This window comes from Mesoplodon mirus (genome assembly GCF_964341445.2).
Source record: "Mesoplodon mirus genome assembly, chromosome: 6".
NCBI classification, from domain to species: Eukaryota; Metazoa; Chordata; class Mammalia; order Artiodactyla; family Ziphiidae; genus Mesoplodon; species Mesoplodon mirus.
Window position 1 is genome coordinate 10,128,740 of NC_138982.1, and position 25,928 is coordinate 10,154,667.

At 37.8% G+C, this 25,928-nt stretch overlaps 1 protein-coding gene and 1 pseudogene across 4 annotated transcripts in view; one reads left to right on the forward strand and one right to left on the reverse strand.

Annotated features, from left to right (window-relative positions):
- Positions 1–25,928, reverse strand: part of SLC9A9 (solute carrier family 9 member A9) — a 685,122-nt gene that overhangs the window by 630,349 nt on the left and 28,845 nt on the right. The gene's annotated exons all lie outside the window — the stretch shown is intronic.
- Positions 5,578–6,285, forward strand: LOC309806396 (cytochrome b5 domain-containing protein 1-like; annotated as a pseudogene). The gene has a single exon. The product of its transcript is annotated as a cytochrome b5 domain-containing protein 1-like (transcript).

Genomic DNA, 25,928 nt, shown 5'->3' on the forward strand with positions numbered 1-25,928 from the left:
ATTTCTTTTTCATTTATTTATGATCTGATCATTATGTTTTCTTTCCTTCTGCTAATTTGGGATTTTTTGTTCTTCTTTCTCTAGTTGCTTTAGGTGTAAGGTTAGGTTGTTTATTTGAGATTTTTCTTGTTTCTTGAGATAGGATTGTATTGCTATACACTTCTCTCTTAGAACTGCTTTTGCTGCATCCCATAGGTTCTGGGTCATTGTGTTTTCATTTTCATTTGTTTCCAGGTATTTTCTGATTTCCTCTTTTATTTCTTCAGTGATCTCTTGGTTATTTAGTAGTGTATTATTTAGCCTCCATATATTTGTATTTTTTTACACTGTTTTTCCTGTAATTGATATCTAGTCTTATAACGTTGTGGTCAGAAAAGATACTTGATAGGATTTCAATTTTCTTAAATTTACCAAGGCTTGATTTGTGACCCAAGATATTATCTATCCTGGAGAATGTTCCATGAGCACTTGAGAAGAAAGTGTATTCTGTTGTTTTTGGATGGAATGTCCTATAATATCAGTTAAACCCATCTTGTCTAATGTGTCACTTAAAGCTTGTGTTCCTTATTTATTTTCATTTTGGATGATCTGTCCAATGATGAAAGTGGGGTGTTAAAGTCCCCTACTATGATGGTGTTACTGTCAATTTCCCCTTTTATGGCTGTTAGCATTTGCCTTATGTATTGAGATGCTCCTGTGTTGGGTGCATAAATATTTACAATTGTTATATCTTCTTCTTGGATTGATCCCTTGATCATTATGTAGTGTCCTTCTTTGTCTCTTGTAATAGTCTTTATTTCAAAGTCTATTTTGTCTGATATGAGAATCGCTGCTCCAGCTTTCTTTTCCTTTCCATTTGCATGGAATAACTTTTTCCATCCCCTCACTTTCAGTCTGTATGTGTTCCTGGGTCTGATGTGGGTCTCTTGTAGACAGCATATATACAGGTCTTGTTTTTGTATCCATTCTGCCAGTCTATGTCTTTTGGTTGGAGCCTTTAGTCCATTTACATTTAAGGTAATTATCAATATGTATGTTCCTATTACCATTTTCTTAGTTGTTTGGGGTTTGTTATTGTAGGTCTTTTCATTCTCTTGTGTTTCCTGCCTAGAGAAGTTCCTTTAGCATTTGTTGTAGAGCTGGTTTGGTGTTGCTGAATTCTCTTAGCTTTTGCTTGTCTGTAAAGCTTTTGATTTCTCCGTTGAATCTGAATGAGATCCTTGCTGGGTAGAGTAATCTTGGTTGTAGGTTTTTCCCTTTCATCACTTTAAATATGCCCTGCCACACCCTTCTGGCTTGCAGAGTTTTCTGCTGAAAGACCAGCTGTTAACCTTATGGGGATTACCTTGCTGCTTTTAATATTTTTTCTTTGTATTTAATTTTGATAGTTTGATTAATATGTGTCTTGGCGAGTTTATCCTTGGATTTATCCTGCATGGGACTCTCTGTGCTTCCTGGACTTGATTGACTATTTCCTTTCCCATATTAAGGAAGTTTTCAACTATAATCTCTTTAAATATTTTCTCAGTCCCTTTCTTTTTCTCCCCTTCTTCTGGGACCCCTATAATTTGAATGTTGGTGTGTTTAATGTTGTCCCAGAGTTCTTGGAGACTGTCCTCAATTCTTTTCATTCTTTTTTCTTTATTCTGCTCTGCAGTAGTTATTTCCACTATTTTATCTTCCAGGTTGCTTATCAGTTCTTCTGACTCAGTTATTCTGCTATTGATCCCTTCTAGAGAATTTGAAATTTCATTTATTATGTTGTTGTTTGCTCTTTAGTTCTTCTAGGTCCTTGTTAAACATTTCTTGAATTTTCTCCATTCTATTTCCAAGATTTTGGATCATCTTTACTATCATTACTCTGAATTCTTTTGCAGGTAGACTGCCTATTTTCTTTTCATTTGTTTGGTGTGGTGGGCTTTTACCTTGCTGCTTCATCTGCTGTGTATTTCTCTGTCTTCTTATTTTGCTTATGTGTTTGGGGTCTCCTTTTCACGGGCTGTAGGTTTGTAGCTGCTGTTGTTTTTGGTGTCTGCCTCCAATGGGTAAGGTTGGTTCAGTGAGTTTTGTAGGCTTCCTGGTGGAGGGGACTGGTGCTTGTGTTCTGGTGGATGAGCCTGAATCTTGTGTTTTTGGTGGGCAGGACCACGTCCAGTGGTGTGTCTTGGGGTGTCTGTGAACTGATTATGATTTTAGGCAGCCTCTGCACTAATGGGTGGGGTAGTGTTCCTGTCTTGCTGGTTGTTTGGCATGGGGTGTCCAGCACTGAAGCTTTCTGGGTGTTGAGTGGAGCTGGGTGTTAGCGTTGAAACGGAGATCTCTGGGAGGGCTTTCACCGATTGATATTATGAGGGGCCAGGAGGTCTCTGGTGGACCGATGTCCTGAACTTGACTCTCCCACCTCAGAGGCTCAGGCCTAACAACTGGCTGGAGCACCAAGACCCTGTCAGCCACACGGCCAGGTACATGGGTGTCTCTTGCCTTTTGGGAAGTCTGAGGTCTTCCACCAGCGTTCAGTAGATGTTCTGTAGGAGTTGTTCCACATGTAGATGTATTTTTGATGTATTTGTGGGGAGGAAGGTGATCTCCATGTCTTACTCCTCTGCCATCTTGAAGGTCCTCCCCAAGGAGATTCTTGCCCCATACTTTCAGTAGGTTCTAGCTTCCTGCTTCCGTCTATTCCTGCCTCATTCCCTCAGGGGTAAACAAACTTGTTTCTCCATCTCCAGAGTCACAAGTTCTCCAACAAGATGCTCACCAAGATACTAAATATGCCTGAACATAAGAGACCCAAGAATGTATTTTCCAAAAGAGAAGATCCCCTTTAAAAAGTTTTTAGCCAACTTAAATATGTATATAAATGATTGATATAGAAGAACCCGTCATGCGTCTTCTTACAGTATTGAATTTATCAATTTAATCACACAATCATACTTAAAAGAATGCATTATAGAGGACTTATATTGCTTTTTTTCTAATTGGAGTATAGTTGATTTACAGTGTTGTGTTATGTTCAGGTGTACAGCAAAGTGATTCAGTTATACATGTACATATATTCATTCTTTGTAAGATTCTTTTCTCATATAGCTTATCAAAGAATACTGAGTAGAGTTCCCTGTGCTACATAGTAGGTCTTTGTTGGTTATCTACGTTATATATAGTAGTGTGTGTGTATGTTCATCCCAGGCTTCTGATTCATCCCTCCCTGCAACATTTCCCCTTTGGTAACCATAAGTTTCTTTTCAATACCTGTAAGTCTGTTTCTGTTTTGTAAATAAGTTCATTTGTTTCTTTTCATTTTTTAAAAAATTAGATTCCACATGAGTGACATCATATAATATTTGTCTTTCTCTGTCTTACTTCACTTAGTATGGTAATCTCTAGGTCCATTTATGTTGTTGCAAATGGCATTATTTCATTCTTTTTTATGGCTGAGTAATATTGCATTGTATATATGTACCACACCTTCTTTATCCATTCACCTGTCAATGGACATTTAAGTTGCTTCCACATTCTGGCTATTGTAAATAGCACTGCAATGAACATTGGGGTGCAGGTACCTTTTCAAAGTATGGTTTTCTCCAGATATATGCCCAGGAGTGGGATTGCTGGATAATATGGTAGTTCTATTTTTAGTTTTTATAGGAACCTCCACACAGTTCTTCATAGTGGCTGCACCAATTTACATTCCCACCAACAGTGTAGGAGGGTTCCCTTTTCTCCATACCCTCTCCAGCATTTACTGTTTGTAGATTTTTTGATGACGGCCATTCTGACCCATGTGAGGTGATACCTCATTGTAGTTCTGATTTGAATTTCTGTTAATTAATGACATTGAGCATCTTTTCATGTGCTTTTTGCCCATCTGTATGTCTTCTTTGGAGAAGTGCCTATTTAGATCTTCTGTCAGTTGCATGAGCTGCTTGTATATTTTGGAGATTAATCTTTTGTTGGTCGCTTCACTTGCAAATATTTTCTCTCATCCTGTGGGTTGTCTTTTCATTTTGTTTGTGGTTTCCTTTGCTGTGCAGAAGCTTTTAAGTTTAATTAGGTCCCATTTGTTTATTTTTGTTTTTATTTTCATTACTCTAAGAGGTGGAACAAAAAATATATTGCTGCAATTTTATGTCAAAGAGTGTTCTGCCTATGTTTTCCTCTAACAGTTTTATGTGTCTGGCCTTACATTTAAGTCTTTAATCCATTTTGAGTTTATTTTTTTGTATGGTATTAGGGAGTGTTCTAATTTCATTCTTTTACATGTAGCTGTCCAGTTTTCCCAGCACCATTTATTGAAGAGACTGCAGAGGTTCTCCCACAAAAGTGAGAGTCCTGAGCCCCACATCAGGCTCCCCATTCTGAGGTCTTGCATCCGGAGGAGGAATCCCCAAAGCAGTTGCATTTGAAGGCCAGTGGGGCTTGACTGCAGGAGCTCCACAGAACTGGGGGAAACAAATTCTTCATATTTGACATAGGTGTCTTTGCCATCAATAGAGCCATTGTTGAGTCATCTAACACAGTTCTCTAAAACACATGAAGTTAATTTCTTTCTAACTAATTTGAAGTACAGCATACTTAATCCAGTCAGCCCAAGCCATAAAAATCAACCTGTTATTTATGCTCTCCATAATGTAACCACTTAATTTTCTGCTTCTTAAATTGACCTTTAAGCCTTATTTACAACGACATTCAACACTTGCAATTGAGAGCTTGTACTGGGGAATAATGATTACAGCTGGGTTAAATTTCCTTGTGTCCTTTTTTGTAACCAATTCTCTTCAGTGACCTTTATAAACAACTGAAATTAACATTGATTGAAGTGGTTTCAGGCTGATCTTCCCCAAACAGTTCTTTGTCCTCCAACATGATACTACTGAAATAATGTCCTATGAGATTTGAATGTAAGGTTGCTATCTTTTTGGAGGGATAAATAATTTTGAGGGTAAAAAAACGCAAACTCTCACCTTATGTTCTAGCATATAGGCAACTGTCCCTTAACTTTCTCCCTAGGAAGGACTGTGGTATCAGTTGTTAAAATTTTCCTTATTACACATATATTAATAGTATCATTTAATCTCCATAGCAGGGCAAATATTAATCCTACATTACAGATGAAGAATATGAAGTTCCAAGAAATGTAGCATCACGTGGCTTGACACTGGGCCAAGTCTAGCCAAGTGGTTTTCCCTAGAATACGATAAAAACAAAATACAAGAACCTCTGAAAGAGCAGCTAACAGAGTAAATCTTAAGTATTCTCACCACAAAACAGAAATGATAATTATGTAATGTGATGAAGGTGTTAGCTAATGCTATAGGGTAATCATTTTGCAATATATACATGTATCTCCAAGTCCATATGTCAATTATATCTCTAAAGTTGGGGGAAAAAATTTGTGTACAATGAACTCATAGTACGGTTATAATGTCAGAAATATAAAAGACCACAAAATTCAATATTTTTTTTTTTAAAAATACAGTAACCTGGAGTGGATAAACACGCTCACCTTAGCTCCTGGACGAGAGGGAGGATGCAGCAGTGACTGCATGCTGAAAAGTGAGGAAGCTACTAAAGGAGTCGGTAACAGATAGAGCAAGAGCCATGCCACATCGGGGCCTACTGGCCAGGCCAGACTTTGACTATTTTCAGCATCACTCTTTCACGCCAGCAGAGGTGGCCCAACATAACCAGCCGGAAGACCTCTGGGTGTCTTACCTGGGGAACGTGTATGACCTAACGCGGTTATTACAGAAGTACAAGGGAGACCTGCTGCTGAAACCCATCGTGGAAGTTGCGGGCCAGGACATCAGCCACTGGTTTGATCCAGACACCAGAGACATTGGCAAAGCACACAGATCCGCTGACAGGTTCCCTGAGATACCGCACCCCCCGGGGCTGCTTTCTGCATGTGCCGCCTCAGCTACCCCTTTCGGACTGGGCCAATGATTTCGGGAAGCCTTGGTGGCAGGGGTCACGTTACGAGGTGGGGAGGCTGTCCGCCAAGACCCGGAATACCTGCATCATTAACACGTGCACATCGCAAGAGCACACACCAGAGGTGGGGGCCCGGGAATCAATGTGGGAAATCCTACACAGGTATCTCCCCTATGCTGCACATGCTGCCAGCTACACGTGGAAATATGAAGGGGAGAACCTGACATGGATTATACCCTGGAAGAGAATGGCATCTGGGATGAGGAGGAAGAATTTGATTATCTCAATATGGACAGTACACTCTACATACCTGCAGTACTGCTGTACTTCAATGATGACCTCACAGAGCTATAGAAAGGGAGATGTATGTTCATGTAGGCTCAAGACATATTTTGAGTTTAGCTGTTTCTGTGCCCTGTAGGAAAAGAGGTGGGGATGGGGCGGGGAGGGCAGTACCTGGACCTAGACCTCCATTCTGCTCTGGGAGCTGGCCTGAGGTTCCCATGCTCAACTGAAGTGTAAAGGTCCTATTCCTTGGGTTAATTACAATTTACTCTGAGAAAGTTAGGAAGAATGCTAGAAGTGAATTAATTTTTAGGAATGATACAAGAAAATAAAGTATCTTAGATCAGGGAGATGTAGAAGAGGATAGTCAGAGAGAGCTCAGGCATAACTTTTCAATAGTAAGAGAAAGAGAAGTCCAACACAGGGATGAGGGATGGAAGAACTTTTCTGGCAATGATGGCAATGGGATGGCTGCAGGAAGATGGGATTTACAAAGACAGGAATAGGAAATGTCTATCACTGGCCATATAAAACTGGCTAATCTCTCTTCTGAATAGTATTTGGCAGCTGAAACCCAAGAGGAACGAAGGAAGTGAATGGTCACCAGGTAATTCAGGCTAGGTATTATGCTATGTGCTTTATATACCTCATTTAATACAACTACCCATAAGACAGATACCATTACCACTATTTTACAGATAAATATTCTGAAGCTTAGCAAGATATAATAGCACAAAAGGCACACCAGTTAGTAACCAGATTGCAAACCCAGGTCTTCCCAAGTCCAAAGTCTATGTTCTTCTCAATGTCCAGGCTCACTGCACAATGGGAACCTATAGGCCTATTGTGTAGTCAGCTGTGGTGTTGTGCTTTTTTGTTTTGTTTTTTTAGTTATTGTCTTTGCAAGGGACTTAGCAGAGTTCTGCAGTGGCAGAGAGGACACAGGGAAGGCTATGTGTCAGCTGAGTCACAGCTATTGAGGCTACTTCATGGTTAATCACATAGCAAAACTTTCCTCTGACTTTTTTGAGGCAAAGAGGTGGCTATATACTGACTCCAGGAAAATTAGAGTGGGAAAGGGCCTTTGGATTGGGACCACTTAGAAGGGGGAGCAAAAAGGAGGCAACAGCATGTATATTCATGATGAGCCTGCACCTCTGAAGGGAAGATGAGGAAGACAGGGTCGACTTTGCCAGATGGTGACTCTACAAGAAGGGGCTTGACAGAGGTGAGGTAAAGAGAAGTGCTAATTAAGTCAGAAAACTTCTGGTGTTCAAAAGAGAACAACCATGGAGGGCAGTGGCCAGATTTGGTCCCCTATGCCCTAAGCAGGGAAGGGGAATGAGAATCACAGGTGAGTTTCTTGACAGTAGCAGGCAAAAAAGCAGGGAGATGTGCACGCATCTTTGTGGAAGGTGGCACCCTAGGAGACACTGGGTAGGCTGCAGAGGAGTATGCTGAGGGGCTGACTATGAACGGCATGGACAGAGGTGGAGACATCTGTATCCACCTGCAGTTGTTTCATGTGTATCTTGTTTGCTCAACTAAACCCTAAACTATTTGAGAACCAAAGCTATGCTATTGCTGTAACCCCAGCCACAGGGCCTGTGCCTATGGGACCTGCCCAAACTCATCCCTCTTCCAGAGTTTCCTACTTTAGTACCTCTTGCCAGAAGCACATCCCTCTCCTCACACACCCAGTCATTCTCCCAGTAGATTCTATGTCCTAAACATCTCTGGAATCCATCTTCTTTTCTCGAAGCTGTTATCATCACCTCTGGTCTGGGACTGCTGCAGTAACTTCCTAACCGGTCCTCCCATCTCCACTCTGTCCTCCACACACAGCAGAGTGAGCTCTGAAAAACAAACCTAAACATCTAACTTTCCTCCTTCAGATTCTTCAGTGGCTTCCAGTTGCTTTTGGAATAAAGTCCTAAATGCAAAGACCTTGCATAAATCAGCCTCTACCTTGCATCACCCCTCTTTGTTCCCTGGCTTTCTGTTCACTAAAGGTTTCCTTGCCTCAGAGCCGGCACACAGGCTGTTCTCCCTGGTTACAACACTCTTCCAGTTCCCACCTTGCTGATCCTAAATGTTTCTTCCTCAAAGAGACCTTTTCTGATTTCTTGATGCAGGTCAAGACTTTCTGTTAAATCTTCTCTTAGCACCATGTCTATTTCAGAGCACTTATTACAATAGTAATGTTAAAATTATGGATGTAATTGGCTGGCTGGCTGCTAGATTGTAAGCTCATGAGGGCAGAGATCATGTCCATCTTGTTCACTGCTGTATTCCCAATGTTGGGCACACAGTTGCTGCTCAATAAATTTTGACTGAATGAACTCAAAAAAATAAAAATTAAAAATAAAGAATAAAAATACAGTAAACTGGGTAATGGCTTGAGATTAAGAGGAAGGTTTTTCTAGCAATTAGCTCTGTAATATCAAAAATAAACACAATTCTGGGCTTCCCTGGTGGCGCAGTGGTTGAGAGTCCACCTGCCGATGCAGGGGACGCGGGTTCGTGTCCCAGTCCGGGAAGATCCCACATGCCGCGGAGCGGCTGGGTCCGTGAGCCATGGCCACTGAGCCTGCACGTCTGGAGCCTGTGCTCAGCAATGGGAGAGGCCGCAGCAGTGAGAGGCCCGCGTACCGCAAAAATCAAACAAACAAACAAAACCACAATTCTTTTATTTCTTCATTACTAAATACTTTCAAATATCTCTTGGAATTCTTTTCAAAGCCCTTTTTTCCTATGATAGGGTCATTTGTTACCAAATTGAAAGGTTTGAATAATCAATCTCTCAATATGCTATTTTCATATTTTTAAAGAATTTGTGCCTATGCTAAGGTAAGAAATCATCCGATACTTGCTTTTATTTTTCTTTTCTTTCTTTTTTTTTTTTTTTTTGCGGTACGCAGGCCTCTCACTGCCATGGTCTCTCCCGTTGCGGAGCACAGGCTCCGGACGCACAGGCTCAGCAGCCATGGCTCACGGGCCTAGCCGCTCTGCAGCATGTGGGATCTTCCCGGACCGGGACACGAACCCATGTCCCCTGCATCGGCAGGTGGACTCTCAACCTCTGCGTCACCAGGGAAGCCCATATACTTGCTTATTTTTAACACAAAAGTGACACATCATGTCAAAGACTATTTCTAAGGAAGTTTTTGTTTTCACTGCTGAGCTGAGGTAAAGGATTGTTTTCTCCAGCATCTCAAGGGGACTGCTCAGCATGAGGAATGCACTATTTTCAGGAGAGGGCAAGCCAGATGTTAGGTGGGATTTTGGAAGGGTCTGGGCTGAGGACTGTGAAATGCAGGCTACGTGGGTGATAGAACTACTTTCAGAGAAAGGCTGGGGAGAGAGACTCATTTTTAAATAGCTGCTCAAGGGTGAAAACGTGGAGAAGGAGAGCTGCTAATAGACATGTGTGTGTGGAGGGGGGGGTGGCTTGCTATATGATGCACAGTGTGAAATAACTGTGCCACCCTTTTAAGAAAACTCATAACACATGTCCAAGTTATTCTTCAAGTTTTTTGTAGTTTCTTTGTTCTTTTACACAGAGGTGAAAGAACTCGGTGCTCTGTGTTCAAATTCCTTCCTGGGTAAGGGAGAGAGAGCACAGAAGAGGTAGCCAAGCTAAGTTCTTTAAGCAAAGGCTGGTTCATCGGACTGACAAATCCTGGATTCAGGCCAGCCTTTCAACATTTTGCAATGCCAAATATTTCACTTTTATCCTCACTGAGGAATGATAAGACCTGAGCAAGATTCATGCTTCCTAAAATGAATGTGAACTAGAAGAAGACACCAGTTCATGCAGAGTAAGAACTCTCTTAGATTGGACTGCTGGCCTCTTCAGCATGGTCACCTTCTCAGCTTGAACCCCAAACATCATCAGAAGCCACTTAATTAGTTTACTTTAAGAAACCACTATCATAGAAATCAGGAAAAACCCAAATTCATATAATCAGTATATTTTTCTCCTTGTAAGTGAGCCCTCGTGAGCAGCCAAATCAGAAAAAGGACCTTTGTTCAGAAGGCTCCTTGTTGGGATGAAATCAGATCAGGCAGAAACACTAACTTGAACCTCAGAAGGGGGAAGGTCTTGCTTTAAAAAAAAAAAAAAAAAAAAAAAAAAAAGCAAAACAACACCCTTTAAAGTTCACTGGTAATACTCCCTGCATCTGTTAACTATACCAGGACTCACTGGAGATCAAACACTATGAAGTCCAGCTGCTAGGTCAGCGGGTGCTCCTTGACTGAACAGCCCCACCTTATTGGCAAGCCTTTCTTTGGACATGGTGATTCATTCAGTCTGGGGACAGCCAAGACTCCTGTCTTTCTAGTTACTTTGCATATATCCTCTGCTTTGATCATCAAGTTTAACTGTATATACCAATCTTATTTCCTTCCTTTCCTACACCTTGCTGAGGCCCACAGTGCAGGTGCCTGAGAAAATATTCCCATTCCCTCTTAAACAGCAGGGCTGTAATTTCTGTATGAGAAGCTATGCAGTCACTCATTCCTTTCTAAAAAGAACTCTCCCCTAAATTTCTATTTCTCCTTATTACTTAATTTTAAAGACTCTAAGAAACCTATATAAACTTAAAGGTATAAAGATCTATAACAAATTTAAATTATATTCCTTCTTAAGGTTTAGGTTTTGAACATTAGTAGAAGATATGGTTTTGTAAGTATCTGTGTCAACACCTCATTTTGCTCCCTTTCCACATTTTTAGAGTCAATAGTAAATTCTTCCCTAACCTCCTCTTCATTAAGTCCAAACGGAATTCTAGCCTATCAACCACTTATGTTTATTTATTTGTTTTTATTTTTGTTCTTTTTCTGCATAAAGTTTAAAAATGGGGGGGAATGCATTTTAGAAGGCTCTGTGCTTCCTGGGGCAATGCAGTATCACAGCAATCACTAAGTCTAAGTGTCCTAAAAAAAGGTCTGGAAAACATTTACTCTGCCTGTTTATATATTGGGCCTGTTTCCATGGCATTCCCAGATTTAAGTAATGCATGGGGCCCTTCTCTACCCATTCTGATTAACTATTCATTCACAAATATTTACTGAGCATCTCTACTCTGTGTCAAGTACTGTATGAGGTACAAGTCATACAAAAGAGAACAATGAAGTTTATATCTAGAGACAGTGTCTACAAAATTTTTAAACTGAACAATACTATTAGGAAAAAAGAAGCAGTACATCCACTATTTATTTATAAGTAACATATATGTGTTCCTGTACTAATATTGTATATATTGTAAGAATTCATAAAAATAGCCATTTTAAATGGATCAGATTTTCAAAAGTTAACAAGAAGTATATGTTCTAACATTTTCTCCCCACACACCACTGGATCAATTTGCATAGCAATTAAAGTGTGGAGGTGCCCTACTTTGAAGACCATTGAAACTGTTGACCAATGTTTAATGCATCTGTCACTGACATTGAAATAATGAATTTGTAAAGTGGAAGTATATTTTTTGACCTATTTTACAGATGAATAGACCTCTTTCAAAATGTTATGTGAATTTAAGAATTATATGTCAATGTAGGAAAACAACTTAATAAGAAATATATTTTTCTTCAAACTTCTGCAATTTCCCAGCTATAAAATTATGCTATGTTATGATTTCCAATTGGTAACAAATAATACATGGCATGAAATGAGTATCTCAACTTGGAATTCAGACAGAGAATAAAAATATTTTATTTTACAGTTCTACTTCTTTACTTCTGTATTAATATGAATTAAATTTAATGACATGCCAATACAATATATAATATAGCCATTACACAGCATCTTGTAAACAAATAAAACATTAACTGATTAATAATTGTGATTCTTTACTAAATTTCTCTTTAACAAATAAGGGAGGTATTGTTGCTTGTTGTCATAACTCATCTTATTGCTGCACTAATAACTCTTTTAAGAAAGACTTTTCAGAAGATGAATAAAAAAGGCAACAGCCATAGACCTAATTGCTAAGGATGTGTTGGGTAAAGGGAAACATCTTGTCATTTTTTAAATATACTAAACTCTTAAAATTTAAAATTATATACATATTTGTAAATAAATGTATATTTGTGTATGTTTGTATCTATAAACCATAGGATTTGAAAAGAGAATGAAGTGATGCTACATGGGAAATGCCCTTAGTAGGAAAGCAAATCTTTGAGATTAAGTATGAAAATAAAATACTGGAGGTCAACAGGGAGAAAATAGCTCCTTGAGAAACTTCAGTAATCAATCCCCGAAGCTTTTAAAAGCCTCACTTTAGATCTGATGTGGAATCGGAATATTTTAAATGGAAAAAAACATTACTTCAAGAGAAAATTTTTAGCTGGACTATTAAAAAAGGGGATGGCTATATTTGAGCTCTCTTGATCTCAAGGAAACGGAAATTCATATTACTACATGAAAGAAGCTTTACCTAGAAAGGTTACATACTGTATGTTTCTGATTATACGACATTCTGGAAAAGGCAAAACTATGTAGACAGTAAAAAGATCAGTGGTTGCCAGGGGTAGGAGGGTGGCAGGGATGAACAGGCAGAGTGCAGAGGATTTTTAGGGCAGTGAAACTATTCTGTATGATACCACAATAGTGGATACTTGTCATTACACATATGTTGAAACCCGTAGAATGTACAACACCAAGAACGAACCCTAATATAAACTATGGACTTTGGGTGCTTATAATGTGTCACTGCAGGTTAATCAATTGTAACAAATGTACTACTCTGGTGGGGGATATTGATAAAGAGGGAGGCCATGCATGTGTGGGAGCAGGAAGTATATGGGAACTCCGGACTTTCCTCTCAACTTTGCTGTAAGTCTACAATTGCTCTAAAAAAAATAAAATCTTTAAAAAAATAAAGCCTACATAAAAAATCTATAAGCTCTTGGAAGCTACCATTTTTTAAAAGGAAGTAAATTTTTTTCAAGTAAAATTGTAATATTGTTTCCTCAGGTTTTAACTAAAACATTCCACTATTGTGATTTTTAAATGAAATTATATTACTAAAGTGAGCCATTTTACACATAGATGGCCCAATGAGTGTAAAAAATATTGACAAAGTTTTGGTTGGTTGAAGTACCTTTCTATAAATGCCATTGACTTTTTCCATACTCTTGTTTGAACAAATAAAAGCAACAATTAATTGGAAAACATTTTTAGTTTTGTATGTGCTCAGAAAGACGACTCAAAATATTCAATAAAAGACCATTTTGGAGGCTGTACTTTGAAGTAAAGCAGAAAACTGAATGAAAAGCAGATAATAGACCAGGATAGAGGGAACTGTGAGACAAAGGATCAAATAAAAATTATTGGACATCCCCAAGAACCTTCTAATGGCTTAAATGTGCCCTACAAATAGTTTCATAGATCTGTAATTTTTATCCTTAAAGCAAGATCTAAGGGGGGAAAATGCTTTGCTTTTTGTGCTTCTGTAGTATTTACCTCACTACATAAAAATGTTAACATGAATTTCTCCTCTTATAATAATGATGTCTCAGAAGTTTTGATGTTGTAACAGAAAACTAGACGTAAACCGTTTGACACACTGCTAGTTGTCTCCTAAATCTATCTCCCCCTTCTTGCTTAGTAATCAAGTTTTAGCTAGGCATACACATAGAGACTACAGTTCCCAGTCTGCTTTGTAGCTTGATAGGACAATGTGATTAAATTTAGACCAATATGTGAATAGAAATAACGTTTACCATTTCTAGGCTTTGGTCTTAAAAACACTGGGGATATATCTCTCCAGCTTCTCTTTCCCCTTTTCCTATAGGCTGGGGTACAGACATGGCAGTGACCCAGCTTCAACTATTCCCCAAAAAGAGGTAACCCGAGTGATAGCAGAGGAGTAAAATGGAGGGTTCTTGGTCCCTGGACAGCCTCATGGAGCAGAGCTGCTTCCTCAGCCTTAGATGGTCAAGGCAAACTATAACACAAGAAAGAAATAAACTACCATCTTATTTTAGCAACTGATTTGGGGTTTCTTTTTTTTTTTTTTTTTTTTGGTCCTTTGTTATAGCAGTTTAATATTTACCCTAAGACAGAACAAATTTTTTAAAAAAAGGGATTTACTGACTAATGAAACTAGAAAATCTAGGGTTTCTTTGGGCTTCAGGATTGGTTTGATCAAGGAGTCATTCCTTTCTAGGTCTCAGTCTTCAATGTATTAGCCTCATTCTGAGTCTGGATTTCCTACAATGGTACAACCATTAACTAATCACTGAGATCCAAACATGAGAATATAAAATCTACTTTGAGCCTGAACTTCATGCCTCACCCTAGAGCCAGGGGTGTATGAAGTCGTTGTGTCTACCAAAGTGAAAATTCAGGGAAGTTTCTAAGAAAAGAAAAATAGAGGCTGGAGAGAAAGTCACACCACAATATTCAATACATGCGATTCTCAAAATTCTCATTCACTGGGAATTTAAAAAAAAAAAGAAAGAAAAGAAAAATGTTCCCAGGCTTGCCCTTTCTCTGTAACCCCAGCCACTCTGAGAACCTTTGCCTAATAAACTGTGAGCTTCTTATTTGTTGTTGCTTCCCCAGGACTTAGGATATGTGCCAGGCACACAATAGAACCCAAGAGATATTTGTTTAATTAAGTTCATTTAAATTAAGTTTGAAAGAATAATTAGGAGAAAAGAGAAATTGTATTTAGGCAAAATTTCAGGTTAAATTTTTTTAACTTCAATTTTAAGTTTGGAATATTAGGGGACTAGGATGAATGAAATATCTTTGAAGGAAAACAGGAGTCTCTTGGATAGATTAATAATTTTTTTAAAAACGTAAAGGGAAGATATAGAAATCATTAACCTTTCTTTCATGAGGCTTTTGTTACACTCCACCAGGGGAATAGTGAGGTGGGATGCTGACTGCCAACAGTAATAGGCAGTATGGAATACTTGCTGAAGGGATTAAAGATGCAGAGGGTATAGTCCATCTCTAGCCAGGACCCCAGCTGACAATTATAGACAGAACTGTGGTGTTCAGAGTTGGAGAGCAGGCCAGGAAAGCAGCACCATAAGAATGCTGTCTTGAGGAACTTATTCCATTCACATTCTGCCCCTTCTCAAAAGCAACTTGGAAAGCAAGAAACCTCTAGACCATACAAAGGATAATTATTATCATTCCAGCCTCTGAAGTCCATCTTGTCTGTGCAGACACATTACAGAAAATCACACCCTTCAGGCTTCTCCCAGAAACCATATGTTCAGGGCCTACAATGTTCCACTTGAGCAAGAATATTTGGCTTTGTGGCTACATCCCTGCAGCCCACTGTCAAAGGAAACATCTTTTCTTTTTCTTTTGACTAGGATGAGCTAACCATAGGGTAAGTGTTTTGGAGAGCCAGATTCCAATCCTCGGCTGGTTTTAAACATACTACTTAGGAGAGAAAACCTAATAAAGCAAACAGTGGTGAGTGATGAAAGATGTGTACATACTATAGACATTAGATCATAAACTTCTTGACAGAATTGTCTGTTTAATTTGGTCTCTTGGTCCTCTAACAATGAGCTCAAAGAATAAAAAATGTTTCTTTTTATGAAAAGTTCTTCATACAGAATAGCTATGCTGTTTAAGTGAACTGTAGGCAAAGAGTAAATAAAATTGTAGTAGCTAATTGACAAGTCCTAAGATGTTCCTAAAGTGTTGGAAGATATTTTAAAACTCGCCTTAAGAAAGCATTGCTAGATGCCTGAAAGTGATATCTAATCATTATTATTAATAAATATATAATCACTAATCTGTTTTATATTCATTTGTGCCAAACTAGTCCTCAGACAGTAATCATTCAATTTTATATATTTGTTAACAATAAAAAAATAGACATAAAATATGTCTTTTACAGGCAAAATTAATCTATTGTGGTAGAAGTCAGAATAATAATATGAGAAGGATGAGTATCAACAGGCAAGGGGCAGAAGAGAACTTTCTGGCAGGGTGGAAATGCCTATCTCTTGATCTGGTGATGGTAACAGAGGTTTATACGTTTGTGAAAATTCATCAAGCTTTCCTTTTTATTTATTTTTTTTATTTTTATTTTTTTGCGGTACGCGGGCCTCTCACTGTTGCAGCCTCTCCCGTTGCGGAGCACAGGCTCTGGACGCGCAGGTTCAGCAGCCATGGCTCACGGGCCCAGCTGCTCCGCGGCATGTGGGATCTTCCCGGACTGGGGCACGAACCCGTGTCCCCTGCAGCGGCAGGCAGACTCTCAACCACTGCGCCACCAGGGAAGCCCAAGCTTTCCGTTTAAGATTTGTGTATTTTACTATATGTAAAAGATATCTTATTTTAAAATATTTTTAGAGTATGTATTTTGCTTAGGTGAAATCCTAGATTTAGACGCTTTTGGCTTCAAAGATTCATTTTATCTGTAACAGCATGAGCATAAATACTACATGGTACATTGCAGAGGCAGCATTTTCTTCACTTATGGTCAAAAACTCCTGTTGAAATTCTCATCACATTCCACACAATAAATTAGTTCCTCAGGTTAATTAATATCGCTGGAAATTAACAGTCTTTTAAGGTAGTTTTTTAAAAATGGTAAACTAAGGAAATCCTGCAACTCCAGCTAATTTTGCTGCAGTTTTGCATCAGTGAAAATATATCTTTGTCTGTAGTCCAACCACCATAAAATCCTGTATCCCTGAGATTATAATCTTGTGGCTATGATTATGTCACTGGTTTTAATATAACTCTTTCAATATAGTTAAAATTTGAGAATAAATACAAAATTAGAAGGAAAAAATAATATATGGTACACCCAAAATTTTGAACACAGAATTCAGTGTTAGGATCAACTCAAAACATGATTTTGTTTTTTTCATTCCTTTTTGACACTCCCACCCCTACTCCTCAAAACACAAAGCCTGTTTAAGACATCAGTCTCTCCACATACAATTATTTATTCAGTGCTTATAAGTTCCTAGGCACTGGGGCAATAAAGGTAAAGAAAGTAATGGCCCTTTCCCCAGAGAATTTGTGATCTAAATGAGGAGACAGAACAACTCATTTAAAAATCATTACTTTTAAAACAGTTAAAATTTATTTTATTTTATTATTATTAAATTACTATTTAATGACAAAAATGATAAAAGATATCATATATAGTGGTATGCTGGTAAATGTTTAACAACTGGCTCTCCAGGAAAATGAAAAAGCCTTGATTTGTAGCTTTCGCCTATTTCTATGTTGTAAATACTCTCACCATGGCCTGATATCAAGGTACTAATAGGAAATCAAGTAGCTGGCAAAATTCCTCCAATTTTGACCACCTGCTCTCATGAGTTGGTATATACCAGTTCTGGCACACCACTGCTTCAATATCTAGTGAGAATGCAAATTATTTCTAGAGCAGCTTCAAACCATGTAGAATTATCAAAAAATTCACTTTATTAAGCATCTACTAAAAATCAAGTACTGTGTTAGATATTAGGAACAAAGAAGATTAATTATAGTCTCTGCCCTCAAGGATTTTATAATCCATGAGAGTGGGATTAGATAAGTAAGCCACAGACTATAAATACGATTAGTAAATGCCGTGGTAAGGGAAACACAAAGGAGGGAGCAAGTAACCGGATCATGGGTCAGAAACACTTCCAAGTGGAGGTGATACTTGAGTTGAACGTCGGACACAGGTAAGACGTACTTCCTCTCAAGCACTATTCGTGACCTGACTTCAGCAGATCTAACACTTCGAGGCAGGCAAAAGTTATTTACCAGAAATTTTGGGAAATGCCTTATTATTTTTTCCTTATAAATCTGTTCAAAGGTAACAATTTTAAATAAATATTCAAATCAATTGATAGATGACAAAAATAATCAAGTGAAATAGTAGCAGTTTTCCTAGTGATTAAGGCCAAATATCTTAATAGCTTTTACCAGCATTTCCTAAAGTAAGTTCCATGGAGTGTTAATAAATCATGTTCAAAATAAAATGTCATGGTTAAGTAAGCTTGGGAAACATTTAGTGAAGAAAGTTAAACAGGTTAGTTACTGCCAATACTTCCCAGAGGCTTTAATCTTCTCCTGTGCATTGTGATCCTTTAAGAGCAGGTTATAACAGGACTCCTTTGCAGAGACTCATAGGATTAGTGTTCCAGGAAGTGGACTTCAGGAATTATAAAAGTAAAAATGGCTCATTATAAGAGTTTTAAAGGGATTTTTTTCCAACAGACTCTTTGTAGACACATACCTAGTCAAAACAGTAATATCTCTAAATGTCATTAAGATACCATGAAAAAAATCACCTCTTTAGTTCTACTTCATCATCTCTCAATTATATCATGGGTAGCATAACACCTGACAATTGAGAATAATTTAAAATATCTCTAGAATCGGAACTTCCCTGGCAGTCCAGTGGTTGGGACTTTGCCTTCCAGTGTGGGGGGATGCGGGTTCGAACCCTGGTCGGGGAGCTGGGATCCCACATGCCTCGGGGCCAAGAGACCGGGACATAGAGCAGAAGCAATATTGTAACAAATTCAACAAAGACATTTAAAAAAAAATGGTCCCCATCAAAAAAAAAATCTTAAAAAAAAAAATAAAGTATCTCTAGAATGGTAGTAAAGGTGACACCAAACGTGAATAAATACTACACCACTTGTTAAGCCCTAATGGCATTTGGTGAGGTGACACAACAAACCTGTGACTCCAAATCTTGGTTCACTGCCAGTATCAAGGCTGAACTTATGAATAATGAATTTTCTCTATGGTAGGAATTGCCAGAATGGCTCTTTTGCCCTCATTTTCCACAGGGCAGCTTTTGGTACCATCTTTATAAATTCCTTTCTTATTTACTTTTTAAGGCATTTCTTGGAGTCCTCTAATAAAGAGACATCCACCACCCACACACCCCGGGTTTAGTCAATACTTAGCAGACTTAGCATCTGTCTTCTAAGTGACAATCAGCAGGAAGCTTGCCCTGAGAGAATACATATAGAAGCAAGACACTTGTGTTTGGAGGAGAGGGGAAAGATTCGTGCCCAATATGGGTTTCCCTTAGAACACAACAGTCAGGTTTGGTAGGCAGTGAATTATCTGTGTCTGGGAGAGGCACTCTAAAGTTGGAAAAGTTTCTCCCTCCTTCTAGCTTCTCATCTCCTATTGGTGTCACCCAAATGTCCAGTGGTGATGTAGTCTGTTAAGGTCAGCCTCCCAGTAGACAGAGGAGGGCAGAGAAGGGAGACCAAGGAAGTGAGGGCACATGAAGCATAATCAGCCCATCTTCAAGGCCAACTAAACAGTGATAGATGCTACCATTTTGAAATTTCTTCTCCCTAATTTATGTTGACAGATGTTTACTTATTACCCAAAATAGAATACATCTAGTATCTTCAGTGTGTTTAGACCTAGGCCAAACAAATGCAGCGCACTGTTGCTTGCTTTGGTAAATAAAGCTATGTTGGAATCCAACCACACCTATCAACTCTACAAAAGGCAGAGCTGTATAGTTTCAAGAATGATTTTAGGCTTTCAAAGCCTAAAATATTTACTATCTGGTCTTTGACAGAAAAAGTTTGCCAATCTTTCCACTCAAATTTTCTAAAATGTTTCCAAAGTGACTTAATGTTTATATTTTTGAAATCAGATTTTCTCTGTGAAAAGATTCAGGTTATTTTACACTAAAAAGCAAATTATAGTTAAGTCTGATAATAGCTAGGCTAGCACATGCAGCTGAAAAGTGGGAAAATAAAATGTTTGTTTTGAAAATATCCTTTTTTAAGATCACAAACATCTGGATATTTCCCCAAACATCTGGAACACCAACTGATTGACTCATTATGTTTAGCCAGGCGCATTTTGTAAACACTATCAGTCAAAACTAAGCATTAGAGGTAAAAAATAATAATTTCATATAACATCCTTATACAAAGTACTTCACATCGGCTTTCTTGTTCTTTTAAAATGCACCAAGAAGTACAAAGAAGTCTATAATTCTGTCAGAGATTTTGGAGAATTTAAAGAATATGATATTGTCTTTTTCTTTATATCTTATTCAGTTATGAAATCTCTGTAATCTCATTGTCTGAATGATAGAAGATAATTTAATTATGATGTTTTTTAAAAAGGCCTCAAAACTTAGAGTAAACAATGTACTTTTCAGTAACTATATAGTAGAGTATCAGCAAAGTGGTGCGAGGAATTTACCATCTCTGAACAATTAAATTGAAATAAAACTTGTTCCTTGGTTGCCCAATGTCAGCTCTTTTGATGTCAGAATAGCCATTGGTTAGAGCCAAATAAATTGTCATGAAAGGGTCTGGGACTTTGGAACCAGACTGGGGTTTGACTGCTGGCTCGAATTCCTTTTAGGCTGTTTGGGCCAAAGTTTCTACTTAATAAAATGGGGATAATATTTTTATTGGTGATAGATATAGTGTATATGGTACCTGATAAAAGAATAATAATAATAATAAAACAATCGCTCCCATTTATTGACTTGCTTACTATGTGAAGGCCACTAAACTCAGTATGTCATATACTTTACATCATTTAATCCTCACAAAAGCCATAAAGGGAGGTACCATTATCTGTCATTCAGAGATGAGTTCATTGAAATGTTAACTTCCACTTTACAAATTCTACCCTTAGAGGAGCAGCTACCAACCATCTACTGCCTACTACATGCTGGAGACTTGGCATTTATTTTCTCTTAAGGTTTAGAGAGATTAAATAGTTTGCCAAAGTTACACAGCTAATCAGAGACAGAGCTAGGGTCAGAGTCCAAGAAGAAAACCCCTCAGAGCCATTGCCTTTAACCTTTACTGTACTACCTCAGCAAAAAGTAGCTATTATTATTATTATTATTACCATAGGTGTCAGTTTAAAAAAATAAACATAAAATCAATGTACTAAAAAGATACACCTATGCATATGTTTGAAACTTGACAAATGCAATTAGGGAATCAAATAGTTTCAGGTATAACCTATTGAATTGAGAGCATCTATCTTTGTACTGAATTGCAAAGTAACTATGAGGACAACTTCTAAAAGTCAAAATAGAGCTAAGCACTAAGCACTCCACACCTGAATCCACTTTCCCAGGACAATCCTTCTAAGAAACAGAATTTGAAATTTTGAATTCCAAAGTTATGTTCACATCTGCATCAGATATCTTAAATAGTGTGTGTTGCTGAAAAGTGATAAAGCCTGCAATTATGTCATCTCAAGCTCTGAGAAAGTAAGGTGCAGTAATGTTTGTGAAAGAGCATAGTGTCATATGCAGTCCATGTCAGAATAATCAATTTGAGTTCCTATGTTCTTATATCCTCACTTCAGATTGTCAGTCAGAGCGATATGCAGAAAATATATAGCTTGTCGGAGTTTGCCCTTGCCGAAATAGTCTCAGACTTATGGGATAAACAGCGTAAAACTTCTATCTGAAATAGACCTTTTCCCCTCCTGATTTTTTGGGTTTGTTTTTTTAATCCATCATTGGATTTAGGGATGGCTGCCTGCTAACATGTCTGCAAAGAAATGGCATATAACCAAGAAAATTGCTGCAAAAGTTTGGTTTTTATTACAACATTTGCACAAGTTTTGAAGATGTCTTCAAACAATAAAAGGTAGTGTTCCAAGAAAATCAAAAATTTTGACCACCTAACTCTCAGCAAGCCATTTCCTGCAAATTCTGCAGGAAGCATAGAAACCAGTCCACACTGTGCACTTCAGTTGGGGACAGAAAACATTACAAATGTGAACAGGCTTTTCTGTTCTGTCTTTTCATCATTCCATTCTTTCCACACTGATAATCAAACGGTAATTGATCCTTTTTTGGGTCACCCATTCATTGGAGAGTTTCTGAACATATGGGCATGCCACCTTCTGGTGAAAGGTGTTTATCTGCCATTTACAAAGGATTGGAACTTTCACGGATCCTTTAAGAAAAAGGCAATGTCCTTGATACTTCTGCTTGCATGACAAATTATTCAACTGATTTGTTTCAATAATTTTCTTTTTCCAGAATTAAAGTCAAGTATTATTCATTATTATCATTTAATCTTAGTTTTAGTTGGTCAGTATAATGAGCAGAAAATAGCTAGGGAGAAATAAAGTCTATAGCCTGAAGGATTCCTGTCTTTCTCACACTTCCTAGGGACCTGTGGAGAATTCAAGACACAGCACCTTAATGTAGCCCCTGATTCAGAAGTCATGCTGAGAATGTACTTCATAGGTCTTAAAAACAGTCTGAATTTTGCTTTTCTTACTCTATGGAATAAGATTTGATAGCTTGAAAATAGATACTGAAAATTTAAATTCTAAGTTAGCTTGGAAAATCTATAATGCACAAGAACTCACCTCATTTTTATGATTACTCTATCAATAGCTTAACAGTGCAAAATTAAGTTTATTCCTAAGGATAATAGACTGTTTCTGTGGTAGCTTTTTATAGCTGAAGATAGGAGTGATTCAATTACCACTTTAACAGTGAATTGTTGGGCTTCCCTGGTGGTGCAGTGGTTAAGAATCCACCTGCCAATGCAGGCGACACAGGTTCGAGCCCTGGTCTGGGAAGATCCCACATGCTGCGGAGCAACTAAGCCCGTGCACCACAACTACTGAGCCTGTGCTCTAGAGCCCGTGAGCCACAACTACTGAAGCCTGCGTGCCTAGAGCCTGTGCTCTGCAACAAGAGAAACCACCACAGTGAGAAGCCCGCTCACCGCAACGAAGAGTAGCCCCTGCTCACCACAATTAGAGAAAGCCTGCGTGCAGCAACGAAGACCCAATGCAGCCAAAAATAAATAAAATAAATAAATTTAAAAAAAACAGTGAATTGTTTTAAATATTTTAATAACATGCTGATTTTTACAAGAGAACCTTAACTGTTCCCTCATCAATAGATAGGGTTGCAACATAAAATACAGGATGCCAGTTAAACTTCAATTTGAGGCAAATAATAAATACATATTTTTAGTATAAGTATGTCTCCCCTACAATATTTGGGACATGGATTACTGAAAAACGTTCCTTGTTCCTCTAAATTTCAAGTTTAAATGGGAATTCGGTATTTTCATTTGCTAAATCTGGCTTTGAATGGTTTTCAAGAGTTCAGCTGGCTATCAACACACTTTACATTCACCCATTCATTCATTCACTCACTCGTTAATTAATTTAACAAGTATTTGAATACTTCCTATACTATTGTCAGCATGGGGAATAGTTTTGCAAAAATCCCCTACCTTATAGATCAGTGGTTCTCATTCTTAGTTGTCCATTGTAATCAGCTGGGGAACTTTTAAAAACATGTTAATAGAGCCCTGGATACAACCCTCAAAGATTCTGAATTACTTGTTCTGGGGTCCGTCCTGGTCATTAGACCTGTATAACTTCCCCAGGTGATTCTAATGCATGGCCAAGTTTGAGAACCACTTCTGTAGATGGAGACAAATTGTTTTTTTAGTCTTTATTTTTGCAATACCTGCACCTGCCACCAGGTGTGTCCATTAATGCTTGATTCACTCAGCATATCAACTCTCTTCATAGAAGCAAACTGCATACAATTTTAACTGATTGAGATTTTTCTAAAGCAATATAACTTTTTAAAGCAAGCACTATACATTTTTAAACTATTTTGCCTCAATTTTAAAACTATGAGTATTTAAATAAATGCATTTATACATTCATTCAAAAATACTTATTTCTGTCTAAGCATTGGGCATTGTACCAGGCACTGGGGATGAAGCCATGAAAAAGACAAAGCTACTCTTCTTACAGGAGGGACAGACAATTAATATGGAAACAAAAAATAAATACTTCCTATGAAGAAAAAGAACCAAGGAATACAAAAAAAAAAAAATTAAGTAGTGGAGAAGGGTATCATTGTACAATAAAGCAATCAGGAAAAGCTTCTCAGGGGGACATTTGATCAGACACCTGAATGAGGTGAAGGACTGAATCTGCAAAAATATCCAGTGAAAGGTAAAAGAAATAGCAAGTAGGAAGGTCCTGAAGCCAGAGAAAGCTTGGTGTATTCGTAGGAAGAGTTGGAAGGATAGTGTGGCTGGAGCAACGGTAGGGGAAGAGTGATATCAAATGAGGCTAGACAAGGGTATGTAGGCCCTTAGGCCAACGTAAAAACATTGGGCCATATTCTGGGCTATGGGGCAACATATATGGTCTAATTTACAATGTAAAAATATCACCCTGGCTTCCATGTAGAGACTGGATGGTAGGGTAATGGTCTGGTAGGAGCAGGCAGACATTTAGGAGACTACTGCTGTGGTTTGAATAAGAGATAATGGCGACTTGGACTAGGATGGTAGGGGTAGTGGTTTCAAGAAGTGGTCGGACTCAGGATATATTCTGAAAATAAACCAAATAGTTCTTGCAGATAGGTTGGATGTAAGGTGTGAAGGAAAGAGGAAATAAGACTGTCTGAGATTTTAGCCATCTACAAAGATGGGGCTAGAAGGCTGACACAAGAGTTCTGTTAGGGCCAGGTTAAACTTGAGGTGCCTAATGGTCATCCCAGTGGATAGGTCATAATGGCAGATATGTGTGTATGGGGCTCAGAAGAGCAATCAAGGCTGCAGATATAAATTAGACCATCACCAGTACATGGAAGTGTACCATTTTTCTCAAGTTTAACACATTGGACTGTTTTTAAACAAAGTGGTGCAGTCATTTCCTTTCAAAGAGAAATACCTTTTCTAGAAGTTATACCCATGACCTTCTCAACTACACTGGCACCTGATGACTTATAATCCTTTACTACAGAAAATGTATATAAAAGGAAACATTGCCCCCACAACTTTTTAAATGTCCCTGGGATGAACACAAGAAGTAATTGTGAAAATTATATTGGATGATGCATGAGGCCTTTTTAGACTATAACTAAAAAAACCTTATCATGACTAAGAAATGATAATTTTCAGCTGTAACTGCTTTTTTCTTAAAATTGTTTTATCACACATTTTAATATTCAAACAATCCAGTGGTATTTTTAAAATAGTAAGTAAATTATAAATAAAAATTAGATTTTTTATACCATTATATCTTTTAGAATGGGGTTCATACAAGTAGCATAATCTTTGATAGCTTAAAAGGAGAATTTTAATATACCAACTAATCTTTATTGTAATATTCACTAGAGAATATTCAGTCTGTAATGTTGTTGGAAAGCTGAGTTTAGTAGAAAAAAAGGATTTTGAGTTTCCTATTTGCCACTAAACTAGTTATATGACTGAACACAAATTGTTTAGCTGCCTGGAAACTTAGTTTTCTTACCTGAAAAAAAGGCTACTTCTAAATCTACTTCTAAGGGCTTTTGATTAGGTGAAATAGTGTATATAAAAATATCTCATAAATAATAAAATTATACATGAAAGAAGCTGTAAATAAATCATGGACTATTGTCCACATTCTTTTCTATTAATAAATATCACACATCTAGTACTTAAGAACTCAAGGCAGATGGCAATGACGATAACATTGCTGTGAAAAATTAGTCACAAAGTGTTTCAAACTCAAAAATATAAAGTCTAAAAATCTTACCTTTTTTTTTAACTTGTTTCTCTCGTGTTATTAGTTTATTTCTTTTTCTTGAGTTGTTAAGGTGACTGAGTTTATCTTTTTTTTTTCCTCTCTATCTTTGATAAAGATAAATGAGGAATTTGAGATGGTAAGATTAAGGAGTCAACACTGACAGATGGAGAAAGAAGAGAACTATGAAGAA